This window comes from Melozone crissalis, unplaced genomic scaffold, assembly GCF_028551555.1.
Source record: "Melozone crissalis strain CALT ecotype California unplaced genomic scaffold, PUWL_Pcris_2 ptg000046l_1, whole genome shotgun sequence".
In the NCBI taxonomy this organism is placed as follows: domain Eukaryota; kingdom Metazoa; phylum Chordata; class Aves; order Passeriformes; family Passerellidae; genus Melozone; species Melozone crissalis.
The window spans coordinates 9,795,730-9,813,969 of NW_026535824.1; positions in this window are offsets into that span (position 1 = coordinate 9,795,730).

Below are 18,240 nucleotides of genomic sequence, written 5' to 3' on the forward strand. Positions count from 1 at the left end.
CCACACACCCAGCCCCCCACAATCCTGATCCCATACCCTCAAATTTGGATCCCACTTCTCCCAGTCTGTATCCAATCCCATCTCACCCCGGTGATTGTGGAATTGAGTAATTTTAGCACGGGACTGAGTTTTTTAGGTGGGAACAAGGCAATTTGAGGTTGGATTGAGCTCTTTGGGATCAGATTGTGATGTTTTCAGTGGGACTGAGTCATTTTGAGGTGACAGATCAATCTGTCTTTACTTTTGGAGTGCAAAGATATGGAGGACACTTCCTGAAATTCCCCAAGAACCCACAAATCTTCCAGAATATGTCCCCAAACTATAAATTCCTGCTCAAGTAACTGTTAACTGATAGAAATTTTGACATCTTTGATAAATTTCTTTCTTTTTTGTCCTATTTCAGATGTCTTTAAGTGATTGTCAGGGTCCGTCCTAATGGACAGATGACCTGATGGTTCGTAGGAATGATCTCAGAGTGCAAAACATCAACACGGTACAAGGGGGCTTGCAGTGATAATCAAAACAAATGCAGTTTTATTGAAATAACTACAGCAAAAATGCGATAGAGGGATTAAGGGAGAGAAAAAAGAGAGAAAGAGAGAGAGAGAGAGAGAGGATATAGCTACCAACGCAGAGACGAAGTCCTTTGGTGCAGTCCAGCCGAGGGTCTGCCTGCAACGCTGGGGAGACCTCAAAGGCTCTAGCTAACTCAGAGGTTTTTATTACTGAAAATTGCGAGGGGGGGGAAACTGATACAATAGGGAACAGATGTAATAGGTAGTCCGTGTTCTCAGCAGTAAATGAGCTTGATAGATGTAACAGGTAGTCAATGTTCTGAGCAGTAAATGAGAGCCATTGTTTTCTTGGTTCAGTGGTCACAACTTGCAGGCAATCATCTTGTTTCGGTCAGCTTGCCTCCTCACACACCTCCCCCGGGCTGGGGGTTTCAATCCCAGTCCTTGGAAGGAGCAGAAGGGCCTTTTAGGAGTTTCATGTTTCAGTCCTTGATGGAAAAGCTTCTCACATCTCCGTCTGTCTGTCACGGTGGTTGTAAAACAGATGAGGGTCTTCTGTGGGAGACCACCTGGAACTCAGGAGAAGTCCAGCCAGGCCGAGAGCTGGGACAGCTTCCAGAGCTGCTATTGTTGCAAATGGGACATGGTGCCCTCTTCTTAGCATACAGCAAACACACTTGTGAAAACAATAGCTTAACACTAAGCTGTGCTTTCAGGTCTCGGGGCCCGTGCTGTGTGACTTTTCTCCTTCAGAGCCAGATATAGATGGGGGGGGGTCTTCTCTTCAGTGGTCTCCCAAGGACGATCATGAGGCAGATGAGGGAAAATTAGGACAGACTCTAACAGTGATAAAGAAAAATCAAGAGGAAATTTGGGCCAAACCTAAAGGATAACCAGGCAGGTGTCCTCCCAGCACAGATCACTGAATGTGGGTTACCAGGGCTCTGCCCAACGTGGATCCTGTGATGGGGGATGGAGCTGGAGTGGTGCACGAAGCTCTTCCAGCAGTTGGGTCATTAGCAGGGCTTCTCTTACCAGTGCGTCCATTGGTTTCTGGTCAAGTGAGACCTCATGGAGAAGCTCTTCACACACTGGGGGCACTCATAAGGCCTCTCCCAAGTGTGGATGCGCCGGTGGGTGATGAGGTGGGAGTTGTGCTTGAAGCCCTTCCCACAGTCAGGGCAGTGGAAGGGCCTCTCCTCGTTGTGAATCTGCTGGTGGTGGATGAGATGGAAGCTGATCTGAAACCTCTTCTGACACTTGGGACACTAGTAGGGCCTCTCCCCAGTGTGGATGATTTGGTGGCTAATCAGCTGGAGCCTCTGGCTGAAGGTCATTCCACATTCCCCACACTTGTATGGCCTTTCCCCAGTGTAGATCATCTGGTGATGGATCAGGCTGGAGCTGCAGCTGAAGCTCTTTCCACATTCCTGACACTCGTAAGGGCCTATCCCCACTGTAAATGCACTGTGGGTGATGAGTTTGGAATTTTGCTTGAAGCCCTTACGGCAGCTGGGGCAGCAGAAGGGCCTCTCCTTTGTGGGAATCCGCTCATGCAGGAGGAGATGGGAGCTGGTCTGAAACCTCTTCATACACTCAGGACACTCGTAGGACCTCTCCCCAGTGTGGATCATCTGGTGGCTGATCAGGTTGCTCCTCTGCCTGAAGCTCTTCCCACACTCCAAGCACTTGTGGGGCTTCTCCCCATCATGAAGCTGCTCATGGGCCACCAGCTCCGAGCTCTGGCTGAAGCTCTGTCCACCTTCCTGGCACAGAGTAGGTCTTTCCTCCTCAGAGCACCCTGGGCTGGGTTTGAAGTCCCTCCTCATGTGGGATCTCTGGGATTTTCCTCCCTGTTGGATTCCTGTGCCATGGAGCCACTCGAAACAGCCTCTTCCATGAGGTTCTGCTGCAGAGATTTGCCCTCCCTGGTCTGCATCCTTAGCTCCTTCTCTGGGGGAGGAAGGACAAGGAGAGGATGTAATTTGCCTCCGTGCCGGAGGGAAGGGGAAGGAGATCCCCCCAGTGCATCCCCGACAGGATGGCGTTGGCACCAGGGTTGTCGTGCAGGTGGGGGCTGTGCTGGACTGGGAGATGGAGCAGCAGAGAGGGGGAAAGGGGCAGTGACTTCCTTCTCACCTGCCTTGGGCTCAGGGAGCCTCTTCCTTGCAGCCTCTGTCCAGCCAAGGTTTGGGAATGGGAAATCCTATTTTAGGAAAAATTCAGTGCATTAGCACATTGGCTTAGGGGGTTCCCCTGCCCAAGTCCATCTTTGCAAGTTGCCAGCCATCTGGGGTCCAGAAAAACCTCCCAAACACCAAGATTCAGCCCTACAAATGCCTTCCAGCAGTTCCCTGTCTCTGGTCTTTCCCATTTGGCGTTCGGGGTTCCCCCGTCCCAGCTGCTGTGAGTCCTGGAAATCCAAAAAGGTTCCCCTTTTCCATCTCCCCACTTAGGGATGCTGGGGGTCTTGCGCTCCCAGTGTCCCTTCTCCCTTTATTCTCTGCTCTGGGCTGCAGCGGCTCCAAGGAGTCCCCCCTGCCCCTCTCCAGGCTCTTGAGGGTCCCGCCAACGGCGGCACTCCCCCCTCTCTGGGCTCCCTGCTTTGGGCTCCTGGGGGACACAGGGCTCTGCTCCTCCAGGCTGCCTCTGCCGGCAGCCGCCACTGGGACCTCCAAATGTCCTCCCAAGGGGCATTTTCCACTCAGCTTTGGAGTTCTTCATTCTCCAAACATCCCCCACAAAAAAACCCAACCCAGGGACCCCTCAGGATTTCTGGGTCGAGCTCCCCTGCCCAGGGGAGGTGATGATCCCATGGGTGGGGGCTGCAAATTCAGGAAGTGCTTGACCTCGTGGTTCCTTCTCCTTTCCTTGATCCTCTTTTGTCCCTCCTCTTCCTCCTCCTCCCACATCTCCTCTTCCATCCGTCCTCCTCTGCTCTAAGCCCATCTCTTCCCCTACTTCCATCCCTTCTGGCTCTCCTTCTTCATCCCTCCCCTTCCACCCCTCCTCCTCCTCCCCCAGCAGCAGCCACACCCTCGGTGCCCCGTTCCCACAGCCCTCGCAGCCCGTGGCAGGAGCAGGGATGGAGCCGGGACAGGTCGGGATGGGCAGCGCAGGGCTCTTATCTGCTCCCAGCCGCTGCGGGTGGGGGGAACCCGGCCCGGGCCAAAGGAGAGGCAAACTGGGCAAACTGGGGGCTGCCCATCCAAACTGGGCCTTGCTGGGGACCCTGCCTGGGCACTGCCAGCCCTTGGGGCTACTCTCGGGAGATCCGGGAGGGGGAAAGGCAGAGAGGGCTGGGGGATCCCAGGAGTGGCGTCCCTGGGAGGGACTGGGCTGTACTGGGGTAACTGGAACCTTATTGGGACCACTGGGAGTGATTGGGAAGGGCTGAGGGTTGGGACATGCTGAGGGCAAGTGGGATATACTGGGAATGTCTTTGACCTTACTGGGGTGACTGGAACCACACTGGAAACAACTGGGAGCATGCTGGAGGCAAATGGGAGTTAGTAGGAGTGACTGGGACGATACTGGGGGCAACTGGAATCACACTGGGAGGAAGAGGGATTACTGGAATCATGCTGGGGGCAACTGGGATCCTACTGGGATCACAATGGGAGCAGCTGGACCATGATGGGGGACACTGGGACCGTACTGGCAGCAACTGGGACTTCACTGAGGGTGACTGGGAGTGGCTGTGAGCAACTGGGATCAGGCTGGAAGCAACTGAGTATTGACTGGCAGTGACTGGCAGAGAACATGCTGGGAGAACCTGGGATACAATGGGAGAGACTGAAACCACAGTGGGGGTAAATGGGAGCACCTGGAACCACAGTTGATGATAATGGGAGCAGCTGTGCCCGTGTTGGGATCATACTGGGATCCTGGTGGAACTGACTGTCATCATACTGGGATTGACAGGAATACTACTGGGAGTATCTTAGAGTGACTAGGATCTTACCAGAATCAGACTGGGAGTGGCTGGAAAGGTGCTGTCTATGACTGGAACCATGCTGGAGGTGACTGGGAGCAACTGGGCCCACACTGGGAGTGATAGGGAGTCACTCTGGGCATTACTGGAATTAGATTGGGAAAATCTAGGAGTGACTGGAGTCACTGGATGTGACCTGGCTGTGACTGGAAGCAACTGGGAGCATAGTGGAAATGACTGTGATCATACTGGGAGTGACTGGAACCATACTGGGAATGACTATGCATCCTACTATGATCATCCTGGGAGCCACTGGGTTTACAGCAGATGTGAATGGACCCTGACTGGGGGTTACTGGGAGCTACTGGGCCCATGTTGGGAGGAAAATGTGAACACATTGGCAGCAACTGGGATCAACTGGGAAGTACTGGAACCATGCTGAGGGGACTGACATCACAACTGGGGCAACTGGGAGCCACTGGGACCATGCTTTGGTCAAGCCAGAAACTGGGGTCATGCTGGAGGCAACTGGAAATAACCGGGAAAGACTGGGATCATTCTGAGCTAGCCAGAACCTTACTGGGCACACTGGGATATACTGGGAGTGTGTGTGATCATACTGGCAGGACTGGAACCACAGAAGGGGCAACTGGGAGTAAGTGGGACAATGCTGAGGGGGACTGGGGCTATTCTAGGGACAACTGGGATCATACTGGCAGGAACTGGGAACAACTGGAACAATTCTGGCAGCAACTGGGATCATTCTGGGATCACAGTGGGAGCAGCTGAGTCCATGCTGGCTTTGACTGGGATCACACTGAGGGTGACTGGAATCATACTGGGATTCACTGGGAGTGGCTGTGAGCAACTAGAATCATGCTGAAAGCAACTGAGAGGAAGTAGGAGTGACTGGGGACATGCTGGAGGTAACAGGGAGAGTCTGGGAGTCACAGGGATCATACTGGACACTACTGGTGTCCTGCTGGCATTGACAGGGAGCAACTGGGATCACACTGGGGGATCACTGGGATCATACTGGGAGTGACTGGGATACTAGTGGGATTATAGTGAGTGTCAGTAGACCCAGACTGAGTGTTACTGGCATCTACCAGGCCCATGCTGGGAGACAACTGCGCACATACTGGGAGCAACTAGGAATGACAGGATACATGCTAGTGACAACTGGGATGTCCTGGCAGTGACTGGGATAAAACTGGGGGCAGCTGAACCCCACTGAGGTAACTGGGAGTGCCTGGCAATGACTACGATAATGTTCAGGGCAACTGGGGTATACTGGGAGTGCCTGAGACCTTGCAGGTGGTGACCGGGAAAACACTGGGAGCCACTGGAAATGTGCTGGGGATGACTGGGACCATGCTGGGGGAACTGGCGAAAAGTGAGAGTGACTGGGGGCCTGCTGAGGGAGACTGGGATCATACTGGGAGTTACTTGGACTATACTAGGGACAATTGGTAGAACTGGGAACACACTGGATGAAAGTGGGAGCAACTGGGACCATGTTGGGAACAAATTGCATCATAATGGGGAATGACTGGGAGTGCCTGGGCTCATACTGGGAAGAAGAAAGATCCTGCTAGGAGTGAGGGGAAGTGATGAGGATCATCCTGGGAGTGACAAGGAAACTGGAAGCACACAGGGGCAGCAACTGTGTTCATACTGGGAGCAGGGCTCCTTGACAGGACGGATGCAGGGGCCAAACCCAACAAGGTGAGGTTTAACAACTCCAAGTGCCAGGTCCTGCCCTTTGGCCACAACAAGCCCTGCACCACTACAGGCTGGGGACAGAGTGGCTGGGGAGCAGGCAGGCAGAAAGGGACCTGCAGGGACTGATGGACAGCAGGTGAGACATGAGCCAGCAGTGTGCCCAGGTGGCCAAAAAGGCCAATGGCTCCTGCCTGGATCAGGAATGGTGTGGCCAGCAGGAGCAGGGCAGGGATTCTTCCCCTGTGCAGAGTACTGCTTGGGCAGAATCTCAAGTGCTGAGTCCAGTTCTGGGGCCCCCAATTTAGGAAGGACATGGAGGGGCTGGAGCGTGTCGAGAGAAGGGCAACAAGGCTGGGGAGGGGTCTGGAACACAAGAGCTTTCAGGACCAGCTGAGGGAGCAGAGGTTGTTTATCCTGGAGAAGAGAAGGCTCAGGGGAGAAAAGGCAGTGTCAGGGCACAGGCTGGACTTCATGATCTCCAAGGTCTTTTCCAACTTTGTAGATTCTGGGATTCTCTGAAAGCAGCCTTGGAGCAGTTGCAGGAGGAGCCCTGGGCCTCCTCTTGAGAAGTTCCAGCAGCCCAGGGGTCCCTCAGCTTCTCCTGCGAGCCCCAAAGCCCATGCTGTCAGTCCTGCAGAGCCTCTGCAGGTCCTCCTTACTGCCCAGAACAGGGAGCCCCAGAGGCAGACACAGCAGCCCAGATGTGCCCCCCTGGCCTGGGGTGCCTCTGGCAAGGGAGCAGCACCAGGCACTGCAGGAGCCTGCAGACAATTCCTGCAGCACTTGTAGGATGATCCTGCTCCCCAAGGGACATTCCCATGGGGGCAAGTTGGGAACTGCAATGGGGAGTGGCACCAGAGAGGAAGGGGCAAATAGGGAGGGGCTGTTTGCAGGGGAGGGAACAAGCCTAGGCAATAGGAAGAAATTTGTGCCAGAAAGAGTAAAGAAAGCAAAGGTGAAGCAAAGGAAATGCTCAGGACAGTTTGGAGGTGGCTGTCAGGCAGCCCTGGCTCTGACCAACAGCATCTGCAGTGGGACAGGAAAGTCCCAGCTGATGGGAACAAACTTTCTGGCTGACTGCAGAGGCCAGGACAAAGCTGAGTGGTTTCCCTGGTGTCCCCCAGCCCTTGCTGGCCCCAGGGACTGATGGCATTTGTGCTCCCTCAAGTTCATGTCCCCACACCAACAGCATGGGGGTGCTCCCACCTGCTGTGTGCAATGCAAACAGGGGCTCCTGATCCAGTGCTGCCATGTCTGTGCCTGCAAGGATGGGGCACCTGCGTGAGCTGGGGGAGAGGCCAGGGCTGCAGAGGGGGGATGTTGTTGGCAGGTGCATGAGGACGCTCTGGGACGCTGTCCTGGGCTGTGCAGCGCACTGGGGATGGATCAGCCCCTGCTCTGCTGCTCCTTCCCATCTGCCCCAGGGCCCTTGCAGAGCCCCAGCTGTGCTGTTTTCCCCCAGCCTGCCCACGGCCAGCCTGGGGCTGCTCACGGGGGGGTTAATGTATTGAGCATTTGCCTGGGTGTGTTCTTGAGAGAGCCTGGGCAAGGAGCCTGGAGCCCCCAGGGCCTGGCCTGAGGTGTCAGCACTGCCCCAGCAGTGCCCATGGCCTGTCCCTGCTTCAGCCCCGGCACTGCCACCCCCAGGGCTGCGCCCAGCCCCGAGAGCACTCAGGCCCTGCAGCAACACCAGGGCCACCAGGTCAGCGGGGCAGGGCCACGGCAGCAGCACTGGCAACACCAAGTGCTGCAGCTGCTGCTGGGCACAGCTGCTGTGCCAGCACTGATCTGCCCCCAGCTCTGCACACAGACATTGCTGCTGCAGCTCCAGAGAAGGCAACAAAAGGGAGATGTCTGGTGAAAACTCTTCTCAGAGATCCTTTAGTTCCTCTAAAGCCACCAAGAGCACAGCCCCTCATTGACACAGTCTGTGGCCACTTGGAAGTTGGAGAGAAACAAAATGGGAAATTGCACAAACAATGACATTTCTTTGTGGAAAATATGAAATGCCTAAAGAAAGAAATAGAACCTCTGAAACCAAGAAGTATCAAAGATTCCCTTTATTACAACTGAATTTCAGATACTGGCCTGCAGTTTAATGTCCATGAAAGCATCCATCATTAGTCTCCACACTGTAGCTTTGAGCTCCTGGTTCCTCAGGCTGTAGATGAGGGGGTTCAGGGCTGGAGGCACCACCGAGTACAGAACTGTAAGTGCAAGATCCAGGGATGGAGAGAACATGGAGGGCGGCTTCAGGTGAGAAAATGTGCCAGTGCTAAGGAACAGGGAGACCACGGCCAGGTGAGGGCGGCAGGTAGAAAAGGATTTGTGCCATCCTTGGTCAGAGGGGATCCTAAGCACGACCCTGAAAATCTGCACATACGAGAAAACAATGAACACAAATCATCCAAATCCTAAACAGCCACTAACAGCAATAACCCCAAGTTCCCTGAGTTGGGATTTGGAGGAGGAGAGCTTGAGAAGAGGGAGGATTTCACAGAAGAACTGGTCCAGGACATTGCCCTGACACAGGGGCAGGGAAAATGTATTGGCCATGAGCAAGAGAGCATAGAGAAAGGCACTGGCCCAGGCAGCTGCTGCCATGTGGGCACAAGCCCTGCTGCCCAGGAAGGTCTTGTAGTGCAGGGGTTTGCAGATGGACACATAGCGGTCATAGCACATGATGGTCAGGAGAAAATATTCTGCTGAGATGAAGAAATACAAAAAAAAGACCTGTGCAACACATCCTTTGTAGGAGATGTTCCTGGTGTCGCAGAGGGAATTGTGCATGGCTTTGGGGACAGTGGTGCAGATCATGCCCAGGTCGCTGAGGGCCAGGTTGAGCAGGAAGAAGAACATGGGCGTGTGCCAGTGGTGGCTGCAGGCTACGGCACTGATGATGAGGCCGTTGCCCAGGAGGGCAGCCAGGGAGATGCCCAGCAAGAGGCAGAAGTGCAGGAGCTGCAGCTGCCGTGTGTCTGCCAGTGCCAGCAGGAGGAAGTGCCTGATGGAGCAGCTGTTGGACATTTGCTGGGGCTGCACATGGGGACCTGTTCATGAGGAAAGGACAGTAAAGAGTTAGAGGAGATGTCTATAACCAAAATCAAAGCCATTTCCCGTACACCCTCTTCTGTAAAATGCATGGACACGCTTCTCTGTTTAAGAGTTCTGAGGTTTTCTTTTTAAGCTGCCTTCAAGCCTCTCCTGCTATTTCAGGATATCAGAAACCCTTGGCATTTCTGCTACCCTTGGTATAACAGAGTGAATTCCCTGAGGCAAGATAATGAGTGGAGACAGGAGGGAGAAGGTCTCACTTGATTGTGTTTGGAGTTTCTCTGGGCTTTCAATTTCCTCAAATGGAGAGCCCAGCTCCACATTTATAGCCAATGTCTCACATTGCTCATTTCACCAACCCAGCAGCATTTTCAGTGTCACAACACCTCTGCCTTTCCCATCAATCTTATAACTCAAGAGATGCTCTAGGACAGGTTTGCATCCTGGATTGAAGCTCCCAGCTTGGACTGAAATCTCAGGGAGACTTCCAAGTGTCCTTATGATGGCACTGGATTGAGAGAGATGCAGCTCCTTCCCTGGCTGCACTGACAGCATTGCCCAGAGCCAGGCACTGGGGACAGCGTCACCCTGAGCCAGCTGTGTCCCCTGCCAGAGCCCCCAGGGCCGGTCAGCTGCTCCCAGCCCTGTGCTCTGCAGAGGGAACTCGGCCTGGGGCTGCAGAGCTGCCCCACAGCTCTGCTGCAGCTCTGCCTGCACAGGAGGGGCTGCACGCCTTGGAGCCCTGGCCCTGAGGGCAGAGGCTTGGCTGGGGGCACAGGAGGGAGGGGGCTTGCTCAGAGGGAGAGGCTGCACTGGAGGGGATCCTGTGGGCATCTCTCAGTTCTCCCTTCCACAGCATTGCTGGGTTTTATTTTCTCTCATTGCCTGGTCTTCTCTCTGCTTCCTGCAGATTTTCCTCCTGCAGGTGTTTCCCTGTGCCTGATCTCTCCCTGCCAGCACTCACAGACCCCAAATCTCTGGGCAGTCTCCTTGGCCTGACAGAACCCTGCCTGTTTGCAGGGCACTGGCTGGGGGCAGGTTCTGTTTGCAGCTTGGAGAAAGGACAGCTCAGGCTGAGCCTGATTGGTCCAGCAAAGGTGATGCTCATGCTGTCCATGGGCAGAGTGGAAGAAAGCACATTAGGGATCGCCTAATGAACACTAAAGAGAACAGTTGGGATGTCTCAGGCACATTTAAAATTTCATAATTAATCATTCATAATCAATATTTAATATTTATTCCCTCCATCCCTGGATTACCGAATATTAGGAAACTGAAGTCTTTGGAAATGTCCTCATTTTTTACACTCCTTGTCTTGCAAATAGTCTATGACTAATCAGAATCGCTCAGCATGTAAGAGTTTGATGAGTATTTCACCTCCCCAGCACCAGAAGTACTCAGAGTTGTACTCACCGAGTCTGTAGGCATTGGGATGTTCCAGCTTGAGGAGATGGCTCCAGGAGATGCAGCTTCATTGTCCTGCAGCCAGAGGTTCCTGTGCCAAGGGCCGGCAGTGATTCTGCCCCAGGCCCTTCTCAGCACCTTCCCAGCCCTGATTGATTGAAGCTCTCTGTGCCTCTGTGCTGTACCCAGGGTGGCTGCAGGCAGTGCCCCAGCCCTGCTGGTCTGGCAGAAAAGCTGCTCATCAAGAGAAATGTGCTTTTGAAGCTCTTCTTGGTTACCAGGAGCTGCCTCTGTGCCAGGAGCCCAGCCCAGCTCAGCAGCACACACACAGCACCAGGATTTTAATGAGCCTCTGGGGCTTTGTGCTCAGGCCCTGACCATCAGTCCCTGAGAAGAAGCTGAAGAAACCTCTCCAGAACTCCAAGTCAGAATCCAACTCCAAAGTTTCTTGGACTTTTAATGGGTCCCACTGAGGGACACGACTGAGAAAGTGTCCCCAGGCCCCAGGCAGAGCAGAGAACTGGAGGCAGTAATGACAAGTGAGAACAAAGAGAAGCCAAGTCTTGGTGCCCTGGGCCACAGCAGGGTCTGTGCCACCAAGGGCTGTGAGGAGACACCTTGTCCTGAGGCACTGGGGCCTCCTGGCACAGCCCCATCCAGGCTGGGCACTGTCAGCCCCTTGTCCTGCCCTCAGCATCCCCCCCTAGCCCACATCCACGTGGCCTCAGGGATCTGCTGGAAGGGGTCCCTGGGGAGCCTTGCTCAGGAATGGCCCTGGGGGCTCCTGAATGCTCCCTGCAGGGACTGCAGGTTTTTCAAAGGACTTTGGGTTTGGCTTTTGCCTTGGAGTCTCTGAGAGGTTTGTGCAATCATGGCCTCCAATTCTCTGCTTTAATTAGTCCCTGGAGAGGCTTTGTCAGTAACAACACTCAATGGGGCTCATTAATGCTTTAAGGTACTCACTTTTTTTAAGGTACTTGGTGTTTCCTTTTTGATACAGACTCTGTGAGAGGTTTGTGCAATCATGGCCCCAGTTATCTGCTTTAATGAGTCCCTGGAGAGCTTTGTACTGACACTCAGTGGGGCTCATTAACGCCTTGAGATACTCAAGGTTTTCAGGTACTTTATAGATTTAGGAATACTTTTAGGTACTTTTAGAAATTTTCCTTTCCACACTGAGTGCCCAAGCGTTTTTTGTGCCATCCTGGCCTCTAGTTCTCTCCTCCAAGGAGTCCATGAAGATCCTCTGTTGGGTATCTTCCCCCTTTCTGTTTTACAGCAAAGATGGAACAGAAAGAATTTTGTAAGACTTTCTAAAAGCATCCAAAGAAACATGGGACAATTAACAAGAAAACAACAACAACTAAGAGAATTAATAGTCCTGTTTTAGCTCGACATCATCCAACCGTTGAGTCCCTTGGATTGGAAGAGTTTTTTGAACCCGTCTTTGTTTTCCACTTGAAGCTTCTTGAACCCTTCCTTCAGTACCTGAATGCTCTTATGGATTGTCTCGTTGTGGCTAGAGAGGTTCATGTAACACATCCCTCAGAGTCTACACTGCCATACCCATGTGCCCAGAGTAAAAACTCTATCGCTGTTCTGCAAGGTGACATGTCTGATGGTCTCTATGTCTGAGAGCAGGCCACTCAATGTGAGGGAGGTAGCATTGGTTTGCTTACTTAACAGGCACCCAGGATGGTCTGATTGTCCTAAAGCTTTAGCTGCAGCCACCCAAGGTAGTCGAAATTGGGGGTGCTACCATCCAATACCTGGATTAAAGTTTTCAAAGTCATCTCTTTGATATCATCCAGTACTTCTCTGGGGATACCTGCTGCTTGATCATCTGGTAGGCTGTGTTGTCCTTCTCCAGCTAAATGGTTGATTGTCAATTCCACCCTTGCCTCATTATTAGCATAGTCTGCTATTAATTGATTTAGTAAACACTTCCATCTCCCTTCCAACAGGGTGTGTTCTGTAGGTGACAACAACATGGTCATAATATATTTTAAATGATAGGGGGTTAAGGCATGTGCTGTAAACATGGCCCTCATTAGGCCATTAAAACAAGGTAAGTCCTTCCTATGGTCTTTAGCTGCCCTACACAGATCCTTGATTTTCCTGTAAACCAGTGGCTGAAACCTGGGATTCTGCCCCCTTCTTTCATAACATACGGGGGCAACGAGGAATTTCGAGACTATTTTCCGGTCTCCTTCCTTAACTGCTTTTTTCCAGATCCTTTCCTAGGGATGTTCAGGGGTTGAGGGGTGAGGTGGCTCTGGGGAATCCAAACTGTCTTCTGGGGAGGAAGAATAGCTTGGAGCAGAAACATTCAGATTAGAAATAGTGTTACAGTTGGGCTTAGTATCTTTGATCATGGGGGTATATTGTTGCCGGAGAATGGAGCAAAGGACACTGCTATTTTGTCAGGTGTTGGGAGGAAGGGCCTTGATCTAGGATGGCGGACTTCCAGGCTGGCCTTCTGGAGGCATGGGCCAGGTGGAGGTGGAATGAATGAAAGTGGGGTCGTGACCTGCAGTCATGGGGGTGGAATCTGGACGTTCATTCAGAGTGGAAGAGAAAGTTGTGGTACGCGGAAGTGGAGGAGCCAAGATGGAGGGAGGACAGCCAGGCTCAGGGGCATCTGGAAAAATTTTTAATTATCCACTTCATGATTGATTTTTATTTGTTCTTTGAAGAGATTTAGTGATGATCAGTGAGAATTAACTTAAAGCATCCATATATGCACCTTTCTACTTTGGACATCCAGCTGCCCATTTTTTCTCCGCCTTAGGAGGAACAGCCACTGGAACACCCCAAATCAGTTATGGGATGTGGATGTGTATTGTAAAAACACAGTGGCAAAATGGGCAGTAATTGTCCTGCGTTTCCCCAAACCTACCTGCAATCCTACGCAGGTGAAACTGTCGTTGTGTCTGTGGATCCTTGCCAAGGTCCCTCAAATCAATGATGACTCTGCTGGCACAACACAATCCAAAGTCCCAGGGAGCACTGGCCTATCCATCAGCTTAACCCCAGCTGACATGACTGAATGTCAGAGTCCCTGTTCGGGCACCAAATGTCTCCATGAGGGTGGCTGTGACAAACCTTTCTGGTTCCCCAACTTAAAGGCTAGGGTGGTGAAAATGAAAATAAGCAGATGCTGGGGAAGACGAAACAGGAAAGCCTAAAATATATGATTGCCTGGCAATACGTTTCGAAAATATGGAAACTATAAGTGAGATTGAAATGAAAGCAAGCTTTAAGATACCTTAGTTACTGAACGGCTGGAAAACAATGGCATGGCTGGCTGCAGGTAATCCCCTTTTGATGAAACAACTCCCTCTGCTTGCAGACAGGTCCAAGGGTCAGAGCAGACCCTAGTAGTTTGGCAGAAGGGGTCCAAAGAGTACTTTCTAGGGTTTAAAATGTAACACAGTATGGTAATGTAATTATTCTTATAGGCCGTATGTAAATGCTATAAGATTTGTATCTTGTACTAGATCGGTTAGTGAAAATTAGAACATGCAGCACAGAAGAAGATTTATTGTATTGTAATGGGAACTCCCCTCCTCTTTTGGGCACAAAATTTGCGCGCCTCTTTCAAGCTCTTCTTCTGGACCTGCTCTGAGCTGTGGCTGGCAGCTCCAAACAAGGCCCCTGCACCCACATCCTTTGCAATAAACCACAAGTTCCAAGACCTGGCTTCAGAGATTGCTCATCTTCATCCATCCCAACCATCCTAGCCCTTGACACTCCTAGAAGCAGGATCAATGGAGTTGCCCAAAAAAGAACTTTAGTAACAGGGTGAAAAACAATAAACATGGAGAAGTTGAGCACAGTATGAGGGGTGGGATTCAAAGACCTGAGATAAAGGTGAAGCAGCAATATATACAGTTGAGGGTAGAACACTCTAGAACAATCACCATATAGGGGAAACAAGTAACCAATAGGGGAGGAGAACTTGGACAACTTAGCATAACAACACTAAAGGCTTATGAGGGAACTCTCAAGCTCACCCTAAGTTAAACAAATGGTTCCCAGGGCTTGAAACTCACACCCCGTTCTTCTGGGGTAAAATCTGACTGACTCTGAGTTACAGCTGGGCCAACTCCCACACTGCTGCTTTGCACTGGTCCTTTGGGACCATGCGGCCCAACAGAGCCACAATGATGTCCTTGGTTCCATGAGGCTCCAAAGTGTCACATTGGTCCCTTGGATCCATGGTGCTCTGCAGTGTCACAATGGCCCCTTCATTTCACAAGGCTCCCAAGTGTCACATTGGTCTCCATAGGAAGGAAACCACAGAGGCCCCGTGTTTCAGAAGCTGATGAACAGCAGCCACCAGAGGCCAAGGCAAGCCTGACCTGTCTGTCCAGGCAGGTCTGCTTGGAGCAACCCTTGGATATTTGAAATTATGAATGTGGAGTCCTAATTTAAAACATTTGTGCCTGGAAAAGAGGGATGGGGTTTTTTCACAAAAGAAAAGCACAAAGCCCTTTCTATTGTTTGGAAAACAGGTGAGTACTGCCCCTCAGGAGTCAAAGACCAGCCAGACTTGTCTGTCCTGGCAACTTTTGTCTGGCAGCAATCCTTGGATACACAGAAATTTAGAGGTGGAATCCTTATTTTGGCCATGGATATCTGGAAAAAATGGACAGTTGTTTTCCATAAAAAGAAAAGCCCAGAGCCCCAGTATTTCAGGGACAGATGAGAGTGGCCTTCCACATTCCAAGGTCAGTCATACCTGTCAGGTGACCCCTGGAAGGTCAAGGCAGCCACACCTATTTCATGTTCCCTTGGTGCCACAGGGCCCTGCAGTGTCACAATGGTTCTCTTGCTTCCATGAGGGTTTGCAGTGCCACAGTGGTTCTCTGCTTCCATGATGCCCTCAGGTGTCATAATGGCCCCTTGGTTACACAAGTCCTTAAGGATCTTAATGGTCTCCATGGTTCCACAAAGCTCCACAGTGTCACAATGGTCTATTGGTTCCATGAAGCCTTGCTATGTTCAATGTCCCCCCCCCCAAAGCTTCCACAAGTTCCCACAGTGTCACAAAGGCCCCTTCCCTCCATGAGGCCCCGCAGTGTCATAATGGTCTCCATGATTCCATGAGGCCTTGCAATGCCACAATGCTCCCCATGGATCCACAGTGCCTCGCAGGATCACAATGGCCCTTTAGCTCCACAAGGCCCTGAAATGCAGCAATGGCCTCTTTGTTCCACAAAGCCCCGGTGCTTCACACTGGACCCTTGGGACCATGCGGCCCAACAGAGCCACAAAGATGTCCTTGGTTCCACAAAATCCCACAGTGTCACAGTGGCCCCTTGGATCCATGGTACCCTGCAGGGTCTCACTGTTCCCGTTGGTTCCACAAGTTCCTACAGTGGAACAGGGTCCACAAGGGCCTGCAGTGTCACCATGGCACATTGGTTCCACAATGCTCCCCAGTGTCACAATGGTCTCCCTAGGAAGGAAACAAGTGAGCCCCAGTGGTGCAGGGTTATAGGTGGCATTTGAGTCATAGTAAAATATATGTATTGTATAGGTGGTCTTGCCCTGAAAAGTCCCGGATGTTCTAATTGGGCTACTTCCGAGCTGCCCATGGCTCTCCAGATCAGCGCGGCGGCTCTGTGGGACCAGAGCTGTGCGTCAGCACCATGCCCCGTGCAGCTGCACCAGGCTCAGGAAACAGAGGGGCTCGAGGGTGCCGGTGCTCTCCGCCTGTCTGGAAGAGACCGGCGGACAGACTACAGGGCAAGGGGCCCTACGGGCCGGTGAGCTCTGAGCTCTCGAGGCAGTTGTGCCCCATACCCGTCACATGCTGGGGCAGAGCGCAGGAGGCTCATCACCACGGGGGCAGGGTGATCTTCAGTCAGGCTGACAATGGCCATTTGCAGCCCAGCGTCCACAGGCTCACAGGATGTGAGTCTCTGCAGCATGGCACTCACCACGGCTTGCACCTGGAGGAAGTGGCATGGGGAAGACTTGGAGTGCTGTCCAAGGGAGCACCTTGCCCAGCTTCCCCCAAGAAGTGCTTGCCTTCCCAGCCCACTGTGATGGGGCTGAGGGGGCCAGTGGACATGGCTTGAGGGGTCACGTGATCCTGGGAGGCCTTCAGCCCTGGCCTCAGGCTGCTGCAGAGAATAAAAACCCTTCTGGAAAAACTCCAGAGTAAGTCTAGGACTCGCAGTGAGTGTGGGCATGGCCTAAAGTCTCTGGGATGCTCTGTGGGATGGTGTTGGTGGTGGCCATGCCCTCCGTCAGGGCCATGTCAGCCTCCTCGCGGCCCTCATCCGTTCCCCATTCAGAGCTGGCGGCCAGGACAGAGGACGCTGTGCTGGCAGCAGCCTCTGCCCGCAGCTGGCAAGGCCTGGAGTGGGGCTCGGCCGTGCCCTTGGGTGCGAGGCCGCTGGGCTTTTTGCGCTGAAGGTGCAGAAACCTCCACAGTGTCTGCAGCAGAAGGACAGGCGGGAAGAGAGGGACGTTCCATGGCCTGCTCCAAGTGCGGGGCCCAGCCGAGCAGTGCCAGCAGCCCGGCCCAGGTGTGGATGGCCGCAGGTACCTGTGCTACTTGGTGGAAGCGGCCATGGGTGGGCTCCTGCTCTTGAGTCCAGTCCTTGACTGCATCTGCCAAAGAGCGAGCACAGCCAGAGCTGAGGGGCTGCGGAAGAAGCTGGAGAACACAGCCCAGTCCTGCGCTCCCCAGGCAGGGAGAGACCCCAGGAGCCCAGAGGATGGAGCACAGCCATCGGGGGGGCAGCCCCGTCCCCTGTGCCATCCCGTCCATTGGCGTGTCCACAGGGATGGCATGGCATGGCATGGCATGGCATGGCATGGCATGGCATGGCATGGCATGGCATGGACCAGCTGCAGGCACTGGCCCTGCGGCCCAGCTCCACCACTCACCGTCCTGCAGTGGCTGCAACTGCTGCGGCTCTGCAGGCTGCTGCACTGGGGCACCTTCAGGGACTTTGCTGTTCTTGCCCTGAAGCCCCTTGAACAGGCTGAGCAGTCTGCCCGCCATCCTGCTGTCTGACCTCAAGGGCACCTTCGAGACAGATGCCTTGGCAAAGGCCCGAGTCAGCAAGGGCTGCAGTCCTGCCTTGCAGGCACCTGCAACAGAGGAGCCTCAGGAAGGCTACCGGAAAGCAAGTCCTGCACTCGAGGCCTCCTGCCACAATGACAGGAGACTCCTCATGAAAGACGGAGGTTCCCATGGCCTGGCCTCGAGGCTCCGGGCACAGGGATGGAAGATGTCTCAGAAAAGCTCCGAGTCACAGAATCCTGAGGTCTGGCCGCAAGGCCAGCCACAGGAGCAACACCTCAGAAAAGCTCTGGGTCAGCAACAGTGAACCGCCTGTGCAGGGACACCTCACAGCACCGCTCTGTCACCTCCTGTCCCGTCATGTGCACCGAGCACAGTGGCGTGGCCTTGTCACCGCCAGCACCCATGTCACCACGTGTCACAAAGGGTCCGGTTCCATTCCGTTCTATGGTAACAGTGCTGTGCAGTGTCAGCAAGGGCCCTTGGACATGCTGTCAAGTGCTCTGGGGCCACCCTCACCCCGCCCAAAATGCCTCTGATTGGAAGAAATCCATTGCCTCAAG